This window comes from Myzus persicae, unplaced genomic scaffold (assembly GCF_001856785.1).
Source record: "Myzus persicae strain clone G006 unplaced genomic scaffold, MPER_G0061.0, whole genome shotgun sequence".
Taxonomy (NCBI): domain Eukaryota; kingdom Metazoa; phylum Arthropoda; class Insecta; order Hemiptera; family Aphididae; genus Myzus; species Myzus persicae.
The window spans coordinates 82,384-94,753 of record NW_019101080.1 but is presented as its reverse complement, the minus strand read 5'-3'; the positions used below and the strand labels follow the sequence as shown (position 1 = coordinate 94,753).

At 31.4% G+C, this 12,370-nt stretch overlaps 4 non-coding genes across 4 annotated transcripts; 3 read left to right on the top strand and 1 right to left on the bottom strand.

The window, feature by feature from the left end:
- Window positions 1-4,163: 4,163 nt before the first annotated feature.
- Window positions 4,164-4,236, top strand: Trnaa-agc. The gene has a single exon. It is a non-coding gene; the product is annotated as a tRNA-Ala (tRNA).
- Window positions 4,237-4,452: 216 nt separating this feature from the next.
- Window positions 4,453-4,525, bottom strand: Trnaa-agc. The gene has a single exon. It is a non-coding gene; the product is annotated as a tRNA-Ala (tRNA).
- A 1,752-nt stretch (window positions 4,526-6,277) lies between these two features.
- Trnaa-agc lies at window positions 6,278-6,350 on the top strand. Its single transcript has one exon. It is a non-coding gene; the product is annotated as a tRNA-Ala (tRNA).
- Window positions 6,351-11,778: 5,428 nt separating this feature from the next.
- On the top strand, window positions 11,779-11,851 carry Trnaa-agc. The gene has a single exon. It is a non-coding gene; the product is annotated as a tRNA-Ala (tRNA).
- Window positions 11,852-12,370: the final 519 nt, after the last annotated feature.

The window sequence follows — 12,370 nt, the reverse complement described above, 5'->3', positions numbered from 1 at the left end:
ATAGCAGTGTATAAAACCTCATTTCGAATTCTAAAAATGAAAATATTGCTTGATATTCGCGGGCGGCCAACTTCACGGACATCGTTTCCACTAAAAGTGTGGGCACATTACCCTTTTCGACCAAAAGTGTACCTCACCTTTTTCCACCAAATTACCCATATATTTAGTGAGTCCTCATATCTAACAAAACAATTTCCATAATATCAAAAGATGTTATACCTACAGTGAGTTTATTTAAAATGCGTAGGTACTATAAGATAATGAAAAACAGTAGATATGTATTATAATTATACTTATACATTTTAATAAATGCAGTTTACCTCACTTATGTACATTAAATAAAATCAAAATAATTTTATACTTTAAGAATAATTAAGCAATATAATTATGCGGTGTTGATTTCATTTAGCACAAGCTTTGTATTACTTACAGCTAAAGCTCAAATTATCCATATTACCGAATACCAAAATTAACCGTCTGAAATATTGGCCTTTCATCATATTGGGCTTACTTTTTTGGGGGCTGGCTGAAATTCGAAGATTTTATGTTCGACCAATATGTTACTACTGATGAACGGTTTAAAAAATATTCAATAACTATATACTACTATTTCTACACAAAGTTTTAACTAAGTTATGCATTTTTCATGTTAATATTATAATAAACTAATATACTATGTATATAGGTACCTACACATAAACTCGAACCGTGAAGAATTAAAAATTGATATAATATATTACCATATTAAAAACGTTAAATCATAACTATATAATATTTTAATGTATCGTAACAGTGTAGAAATTTCTCAACTGTAGATATAAAGTGTATAAACTATAGTAACTACTGATGGTATTAGAATGAAGGAGTAACATTAATTCAAAACGTATGATGGTATAACGTTAATGTTTCTAATGTTTCTATCTATATTAACTAGATTTGATTACTTTTATTTTATGTTTAAAGAACATTAGAATACCTATTATTCTCTGTATTTGTGGGTTTCAAATACTTGGTGTAACGGTGACTGTATAATTGGATATAAAAAGTCATACACTACATTTTCTAGTTCGTTGTTTCAAGTTTGTTGTATACTGAAAAATATTACGAGTCGAAATACATTTTAAAAATTACTTTTTTTAGGGCTGTTAAAAAGTTTGGACGAACACGAAAATAATATTACCTACTATAATAAATTATGATGAAAATCGGGAAATTCCCTTTGATGTATAGTAGGACGTGTCGAGTTGAGTAGGTCAATGTAATGGATGAGTTAAATATTTTGAATTCAATGATAAATAATTGCCTAAAACGACTCTGTGCTGAGACAATTTGTCAGCCTAACTCATAAACAAGTATGATATGTTGTATAGTTTAATTGCTTTTAATAATTTATTTTACTATTAGTAATAATATGTTAGGTTGCATTAATTTTTGTTAAAAACATAACATTAATTTTATTATGGTTAAGATATATTATTACTTATTATATTTATATTATTTATAATTGTTTTTAAGTTTTGAGTCGATGACGAATTACCATAGAACGGTGATAATAATAGGTTTGTGATATAAAATATAGACGATAGCTTAAATGGAATCTTAATTTTATAATGTGTTTTTCAAATACAATGAAATAACTAGAATCTTATATTTCGTTACATCTAATTGCTTTCAGCGAGAAATACTCGTGAGCTACTAATGAAGAACTTTACTTCCAAGCCATTAAAATTGAAAACTGTATACATTTTTAACTATAGTGAACGTGTGTCCTATCAAAGTACCAACTAAACCTAATTTTCTACTAAAAACCATCCTCAAAGTTGAAAATCAAAGAATTTTTTATTGCTTTAGAAGGCGATGCCTGATGAAATGATATGTAAGACTACAGACATGAAAAAAAACACACGTCACTGATAAACCAATGCATATATCTCTCCACAGAGAAAATATGAATGAACAATATTATTACATTTAAATTTATAATGCATGTATGTCGAAAATACAAGTGAAATTCTAATGACATTAGTTCTCGAAGCAGGCATTTATAATTTCAAGAACAATAAAAAAAATATATATTCATATTATAATACCTTAGTTTAAACGAGAAATTATAATAAAAAGTAAAAACTAAAACTTTTAAAAGCAAAAGAATTATTGTTATCAATCTCGTTGGTTTACACTTTGAACTGTTATAGGTTGAATATTATGAATAATAATTAAATTAACGTGTCTGGTGCTCTAGTATAATAAAGTAAAACAAATTTAGTCATTAAACTGGGTACGTATAAGTATAAAATTAACCAACTATAATCATTTTACGTACAAACCAGCACAAAGTGAACATCGCGAACAATCATTTAGTCCACTGCAGCCGTGTTAAAAATATGTATAAGAGCCAAAATCCAGCAAAATCTATTAACCAAATGGACTGCTGTCTGTCAGAAATTTTTCTTTCAACTGTTGCACTAATAACAGTAGGTAGGTATATGTATAATACATACCCACTGCATATGGATGTATACACCCGCACATAGGTAAGAATGTTATGCACGCGCAGAAATAGCGTAAAAAAATATGAAAAAAGCTCGACGAATGAAAAACATCGGAAACTTGACATTGTTTCGAAAAGCTCATGTCTGCGTATATTACATAAATGATCCGACGTATTTTTTTGCAAGCACAATACTCGCGGGAACATGGTGTTTGTGTGTGAGTGTTCGAGTAGTGTTCATATTTCCAAGACACAATGGACAGGTCCTTAAGTATAATTATTGTAAGCCCTTTGTTCTTGCGGGTCTCTGCGATATACCTACATATTTATGTACATTTATATATATATATATATGAAAGTGTGTGTTATATTATGTACCTAGACCTTGTAGGTATATATGTCTGGAACATGCACATATATTATTATTATAATGCATAAATATAAGACATAGGTAGTTATGACATACATATATATATAAATATTTACATCATATTATGTATAATATAGAATATTATAATCTCTCGTCGAATGCAGCGTTGACTGTAAAACGTCAAATCTCCGATGTTCAAGTCTACCGCGGTTGTAAATGGTACCCTGGTTGTCGCTTAGCGCTCGCTACACGACCATATTTAATAAATGTAAGTACCTATCAAGGTACCTTCCTACGAATAAAACTCTTTCCGTAATCCCGACCATATACCGTATACCGCCTATATCATTATAAGGCACCGCTCTCCATCAGTGGTCATGATATGTCTGATTTTCTAACAAGCACTATTTGATAATTAAAAATATAATTTATGATTAACAAAATAATATCCAAACATCGAAATGAAAATCATGGGTCGAACTATACCTTTCATCGCCTTACCCGTTTAACCACTAATGTATTATAATAATACAGCAAAACCTGTGTAATATGGAAACAGTTGGGACCGGATATTTTTTCCATTTTAGACAGGTTTCCATTTAATGCAGGTTGTAAAAAAAATTGTCTAAAAAAAATAGATCTTTATTAAATATAATTTATAATTTATTATTAATTCATTTATTTCATATATTTTACATATTTTATTTTTTTGCTTTAATATATTATACTCTTGACTTTTTCCACATTTGAAAAGTTCATAAATTTGTTTTACTGTTAATTTATCTTTTTCACTTCACTCAATAAGTTTAATTTTTTCATTTAGTGTTAAAAATTTATTTTTGGACGTCGTATTGAATATACGTCTATACGCAGTCTACTCCAGAACACTACTACGACACTTATCGATAAAATAAACTTATTGCAACGAATAATCTATATGATTGATATAGATTATATTCATTGACTGATAATTTTAAAATAGTACATGTACATATTTCCATGATATACATATACATGACAAAATATTGTTTCCATTTCCACGTTAAACAAGTTCCATCTTATTCAGGGAAAGATGTATTTAAATTTAAAACTACATTAGGTTCGCCGGGACCGTAACATTTTTCCATAAAAGTCAGGTTTCCACGTTATTCAGGTTTCATATTACACAGGTTTTACTGTATTATGTAATTATTTATCAAATAATGACTACAGATCCATAAATATTAGTCTTACTACTTTGGTTGTATTGAATATACTTATATTATAGTTATATGTATTACTTTCTACTTCTAACATCATCTAGGGGGCGTAGCTCAGATGGTAGAGCGCTCGCTTAGCATGCGAGAGGTACCGGGATCGATGCCCGGCGCCTCCAGATTCATTTTTTGGTTTTTTTTTTCAAAAGATCCATTTTTATTTTGGATCATTTGGATTTACACAAAAAAGACAAAAAGTTAAAAACAACAATTTATTTTTATGCACTTTCTAAAAATCGAAATCAAACAAAATAATTTAGACACAATTTATGATCATAATTTTTGAATCAGTGATAAAAAATGTAAGACCAAAAGTGAAATGTAAAAAAATGTACTGGAGGCGCCGGGCATCGATCCCGGTACCTCTCGCATGCTAAGCGAGCGCTCTACCATCTGAGCTACGCCCCCGATATATACATGGGCGATAAATGTAGATCATTTCAGAGATCAATAACATTTTCTTAAGACAGTAATTTATTACCTTAGATCTTTAGATCTTAATATGGATCATAATATATAGTAGGCAATGCCGCAATGGTATTCATATTTTTAGTAAGTTTGATTCGACAGGTAATACATAGTTGTCATAGCTTTATTACATTTTTTTTAAAAACAAAGTTAAAATTTAGTTAGCAAATATTTTAACGCTGGATGTCCATGTTTTAGGTTAGAAAAAAACTATATGAAATCTAAAAAAAAAAAATGTCCTCGATGTCTTTGATTCCAACTAAATAATTTTATGTTTAAGCTATAAAAGGTCCTGTATTCAGGACCCATTTCGTCTTTTACCCTGTTTAATTTGAGACTTAAACCTAAACCCAGTCCCAGATTTATAAAAATAGGGGCCCTGTACACTATTAATTTAGGAGGCCTTTTTTAGCCAAACATTTTTATGACAACGAAAAATTAAGTAATTAATATATATTATATACACCATTTATTGTAGTATATAAATGTATTACAAATTACATTAGGTACCTACATATTTTTTTCCATGATACCTATTTTGCAAAATTTTGCAATTACCTACGTCATCAAACTTTAATAGTTTAATTGTTTGGTAATATTGGTTGATTGGCAGTTATGATAATTAATTATTTAGTGTTTCTTGAGTTACAAAGCCATACGAGTTTTAATTCGTTTAAGACACTTTAGAGTTTAGATGCAAAAAATGAAATACCTACTCCTCTTCGTGCATACTAGGTAGATGGCATATTGGCACTGAGAAAATATGTTTGTAATGTAGTGTCTACGTTGCAGGGGAAATGTACAGCGGATAATTGTCAGACATTCTTATTTCTAATATATTTAAAATAACAACTATCGGGCCTTGATAAAACTAGTGTCGACTGTCGAGGAATGATTTTCTCAAATCACATATAAAATTATATTATTATATTATATATTATGGATTTGTGTGGTTAACTGGTTTGGTGTGGAAGTGTTTGTAGTAGTTTTTATAGCTGTTTTAGGGACTGTTTCGATTTTTAGATCTTTATGTAGTGAGAGGTTTGAGAATTACCATGGCGCAGATGTTATTTGGCGAAGGGAGATATAGACTGGGAGGCTTGTATAGTCCGTATTTGGGAGGGCTTAGCACAACCCCATATTTGGATGCCATAGGCCCACATAGGTTTTAGCATTGATTTGTATATTAATAACTTATTGTCAATAGAGAGTTTCTAAATTAAAATCAGAAATTCCTATAGTTTGAGGATAGGCCGCATATTATAAGTTAAAAATATCACAAAACAATAATTACTCATTTCATAAATATTAATAATACAATATTTCACAGTATTGTAAAAATAAACAATTTTCCATTTTATATGGTTTGTATGAGTGAGCTATTTATTTATATAGGACATAGGTTCTAAATGTCTATGAAACAACTCGGAACTCGATATTTGATTAATAAACTATATTCTTATTTGTGTTTGTCAGTACGTCAGTTTTCTAGCGATCAAATAATTCAATAATATTAGATATTATGAAAATCTGTACATATTTTGGTTTTCTATTTACTGAAAACAAGTTTAAAATCATAGAAAATGTCTGACACTGAAATATGACCTATATAATATAAATAATTATATTTTTTAATTTGATTTATTAAATCGATATTTCATATGATCTAATTTTAGCCAATCATCTGCAACAGGGGGCGTAGCTCAGATGGTAGAGCGCTCGCTTAGCATGCGAGAGGTACCGGGATCGATGCCCGGCGCCTCCAGTTGAATTTTTGCAAAATATTTATATTTTTCTTAACATTTTCATGGATATTTTTTTGTGGTTTTATATTTTTAATTTTCTGTGGAAGGTGAATGGAAATTATTATAAATAGAAGTAGTTCGTTGTGTATTATACAATGTCTTTCGAATTATCCTATACGTAATACGTAACAAGGGTACAATTTCTTGAGAACACTCAGCATTTAATTTATGATTTAAGCGTTGATTTTATTGCATCTCTAGGCTATCATATTAAATTTACATTTTTTTTTAACCAAATTTCTTATTTATTAAAATAAAAAAAAAAAATTTTTAAAGTTGGAATGGTCATAGACTATAGTAAATGTTATGGTACAGGGTACATATACCTCATTTAAACCGTGAATTATAATATCATTATTATGGTATCGCGGCGAGTAACCTAATCGAAGTCATTATACATTATGGTTGCCTGTAAGTTATAATATTTATGTAGTTTCTGTCACCAATTATCAACCATATTATAGTATACGCAGACATGTAATATGCGGTATAACAAAGCATTGTGCTATTTGTAATTTGAATTCATTGTATAAACATATTATATTTGTAGAATGTATATATATATATATGCATTATGTATGTATATGCGCGTAATTATGTATGTGCGATGTATATATATATATAGAATATTCTATTCAAATCGATGAGAATGGTCATTGGGTTTTTTTCTATAATATTATTACTGCGCAAACGGCGGCTGCATTTTATGCTCGTGGTATGGCTAGGTATATATTATAAGGTATACCATATGCGGTATATTATATAACTATATATATATATGGTGTATGGTTATAGATAATATTATATTGTATTTTATCGTCGTGTATATACGAGACAGCGAAGTTATGATATATATATACAATATACATACATACCTATACATAATGTATCACATATATTGATGTATATTATACAGACGGAGAGAGAGGGAGAAATGGACCGTATTGATTTGGGTTAAGGTTTTTTTTTTTATTCAGATTTAATAACAGGTACGACCTTTTCCGGTCGCATATATATATTTTTAATTTAATTTTTGTTCGAACGGCTGCCGCCGCCATTTATCAAACGCGCGACCGTTACAGTATTTTTGTGCCTTTATAATATACTTATCTTCAATACGACTATACCTAATCCAAACTTGAAAATCAAAAGAGAAATGCCACCCGGACCGGCTGAAAAAATATAAAATATCATGCGCTTTCGAGCTTCCGTATAAGACGAATTCTTGACATACGCATTGAAAATCGTGATTTTATGTTGCAAATTAAAGTAAATTAATATTAAAATGTAACACGTATTACGCGAAAGAAAAATAGTAATGTCATTATGACAGTATGTAACCAGCGAATGTCTAAATCAGTGGTTTTCAACTTTCTTAAAAATTGCGGCACCAGTCCACATAATATTTGAAAGTGTGGCACACCGAAGTTGAAAACCACTGGTCCAGATAATATATTTTGGTGTGTTATTATATAATACTCGTATATACCTATGTCATGGTTTGAAAATTAAAAGATTTGTGCGGTCGATGATGGAAGATCCTTAGTCTACATTGTAACCCAGGTTAAACTTTAGAAGATCTCTATTATGTTATTTTAGACCACATGTTATTGTACATAACAATTATTTTAATATATAATTATTATACGCGCCAGCCTCAAAACTGTTTACACGACCGTCTGAAGTTTGGCCGAACACGATAATCGCATTGGCGGCTGAGACTTGTACGAAATCTCGGGTGGGTCATTATACCGGGCCAAGTGGAGCAGTTAGGGATGCGTTATATTCTGTTATGTGACCTATACGTATATATGTGTAAAAAACAATTTTAAAATTTAGAAAACTGTGTCTCTATAGTAACCGCAGCTATAATACGGCACTGATTATATTATCGACATATTATTACGATTATAATAGTTATTTGAATAAAATATAATATTATCTAAATATAATAAATCTATTCTTGAATTCGTATGTACGTCGTAAGATATAGCTAGGTAAGTGATATCCGTGAGTTATGCGTAGTCAAATTATAAAAGTTGTCCGAGTATAAAACATACAATCTAATCTACCATAGAACTGTGAAGTGAATAGTTCCATGCATCTTACAGTTAATCAATAAAATAATATACAATTATTATACGGTTTTTTTTTTTTTTAATTACTACAAAATAACTAAAATCACTTAATGAATAATCTTTATTTTTCTTATACATTTTTCAAATGCTCATTATATAAAACATATTTAAAAATTCTATGTGGCTTTGCGTTAAGCTTTCGTTTAAAACTGACGAGGAGAACCTTGTATTACAATCAAAGAATTTGTTCTTACAAATGATTGGAACATTTTAAATTCAACCACATATAAAAAAAACAGTGTACTTTACATGGGCTATTAATGTTTGATATTTTTGAACTACAGTAAGAACAACTTATGGTGAACTTCATAGCAAATTTTAAAGATGGACCAATTGTATACATATTAGATTGAAAAAAAAGAAGAAAATCGTACTAGGCATGCAATTTAGACAAACGCCTCTCTACTATGTGGCTTGAAATTCAGATGAAGTCGTGATTGAAACGGTATAAAAAAAATCTTAAAATCCTAACCGACAAATTTTGATTCAAAATAATATCATGACAGCCGGAAGGTACGAGCATTAAATTTCGTTATAAGCTATAATATTATAATATACTAGCTGTCCGTCACGGCGTTGCCGTATATATTTTGAAAAATGCCTCTGCATTGCTTAAAGAACCTCTGTACAAAATGTCAAGTCTCTAGACCCAGCGGTTTGGTATGGGCATTGATGAGTGAATAGGGGCGGTCTCCTATATGTATATAGATATCTTAGATTTGATTAGTTCAATTGAAAAATAATTCGTTAAGTACCTATAACTGACACATATTGAATAGCACGGTGGCCCGCGGGTGACTTAAGTTTATTGAAAATTTTAAGCGTGACTGCTTAAACTAACCATGATGAACAAACACTTCAAAAAAACTCATTGTAAAATTTGTCATTAATCTACCGATTGATTCCACTGTGAAATGAGCACTAAGAAATTATAAATTAACTGTTTTATATCATAGATAGAAGATAGATGGACCTGTTTTAAGTGATAAATGATAAGCGTGATGCCTCGACTAAGGGAAATAGGGACTTTTTTGCATACTTAGATAGATATAGATAGATTGTAGAATTTCACTTCTCAGAACAATTCTTATCTACACGCCGATCACACACATAAGTTAGACGGACAAAAAGTTATGGTTGCATGTCGCTATGGAAACCCACAGGTCGCCGTGCTGTAAAATATGTATAAGGATAGACAATTTATACTTAAGCAATTTATTTTTGACGATCTCAACCCTTTAAAATCAAAATTTTGAAAAATCCTTTCTTAGCGGAACTTGAAATTATACTATTGATCCATCCTCAAACTTTCAATTCGATAATTCAAATAGGTTCGGCTCTGCGTTGATTATTGCTAAAGTAACATTCCTTTACGTATAAAGATTTTATTGTTTAAATCACATAGTTCATAGTTACGGCGACGAATTGGCTAAAATTTCGGCACGGGAAATTACTGAGTGCAGCCGGCAGGCCCACTCAATATATTATAATATTAATAAACAATAATATTTTACATAAAAACTTTTTTTTTTAGGAATTATCTTATTTATAATTTAATATAATTTACATTTAATATGTGAACTATTAACTGAGTACTAGTAACTTATTGTTATGACTTTATTGAATAACTTTATTAAGAGATGATGAAATAAAAGTGGAGAATTTTTACTGGCTCAAAAAGTTATGGCATTCGCAACATTTATATTTCTTTTAAATACACTACTATAAAATCAATATAGTTCATTCATCGCTCCGTTCGTAGTATACAATATTTTAACATATTTTTGCATAAACGTTTAAGGATAAAAATAAAAATAAATGCATTTTTATGCGTACTATTAACCAAAATTACATCCAAAATCATGATACGAGAATACGACAACAAACAACGTGGACAGCAGTCACGCAGTTAAATATTATCAAATGATCAGTTATCCAAGTACATTGGCCCCAGAGAGACCCACCAGAAACTTTCCAGGTATCCCGATGGGTCAACCAGCGGCTGTGTAGGTATAATATCATACTGAGTGTCGAGTGAGAGACGGCACGCAACGGCATCGTATTAGTTATTGATGAGTTTGTGTGAGCGCATAGATTCGACATTTGAGTTTTATTTAATGGGCATACCAGAAAATATATTCAACAGGTATACCAGCTATATCTTATATACCTAGTTAGTATAGTTACCTGCGTGAACTGCGTGCAGGATAATGCGGAGGTAGAGTACACGACCTACACACACATATATATATATATATTATATGATAGTTTATTTCGGCTTAATAATAATATTATTACCACTACATCGCGGCCGCATCGAGGCAATTATTGACGACGATATTGTTATCATCGTGTGACACACGTTGCAGTGTACAATATTAATTTAATATTACACTTATGCGTCGTATATTATGCGTAATACACGTGTACAGGATTTGGCGGCAATTCCGTCTGAGAATCCGAAGTGGCAGAATAAAATATGTTCACTCTTCGAGCTCAGCGTATACCTATACCTATATCTATAGCATGTATGTGTAATAAAATAAACGCCTAATATTATGTTATAATATTATGTACCCGATACATATAGTAATAATATGTCCTCGGATAGAAAATTATAATAAGCGGCGTGCGATAGGGTCGTTTCTTTTTTTCGCCCCGTCGTCTTAAAGCAAAACACGACATTTGTTTAGTGTTATTTTATGCTCCACCGTCTCAGGACGAATGCATATATATATAGTATACGTTGTACGCACACCCCGCGGTCTCGTCGGCGATATAACTGCACACGTCGTCTCGCGTAACTACCCCTTCACCCCCTCCTCCAACCACTCCTGGGCAATCGTCCCTTTTCGATTTTTTACTACCCTCTTTTTTGTTTTGTCTCGTTGCGCCGCGACGGTCGTCGAGATCTCCGCGGTCGCCACTGCACGGTGGCACGTCGCCGGTCGGTATAATATTACAAGAGCTGTTAGGAACGCGCTGCGATTTGTTTTTGCTCGAATTATTATTATTATTTAGGTACACGCGCGCCATAAGAACCCCGTTCGACGGGGATGATCGCCGAGCAAAAACCAATCGCCACGGTCGGAATTAAATCGGTAGAGCGCCAAACCGGCATCATGAATAGTGTCCGTGCGCCCGCGTTGCAAGGCTGGTGCTGCCGCCGCAGGTTTTGTTTGCCACAGTAACCTGATTTATTTATTAATTTTTTCTCAAATACACGAGACCTAGACCGTTACTTTCATCGGGGGGCGTAGCTCAGATGGTAGAGCGCTCGCTTAGCATGCGAGAGGTACCGGGATCGATGCCCGGCGCCTCCAGAATCATATTTTTGCTCACATATCAATCGACGTTGTTTTTATTAATTAAAATTGCCCGAAAAAGTCGAGATGATATTTTTTTTGCAGCTATTCTGAAAACAGATTATTATTATTATTATTAGTATTATTTTGAAATCACGTGACACCATATATATATTATATACGTATATCTTAAATCGTGCGTGCGACACGCATCTGTTTGTTCAATGAAAACTGTGCATTTCTGAACATATTATTCTATAAAATATGTATTCTATGTAATATTTAATAAAGAATACTATACGTAAATATTATATAGTTGCGGTACAATGGTCAATGTTACAGTGATATAATTTTTACGAACATGAATACAATACGTGGCGCCGTCGCGCGTCGCGTCGAAGTTATTTTTTAGTTTTATATTGCACACTCTTGGAAATATCTACCGCAAAATTGACAAAAATTCACTAAAAATATGCATTATGGATAGGACCCACCCTCGGTTTCTTATATATGATGGTGACCGTCATACACTAACAT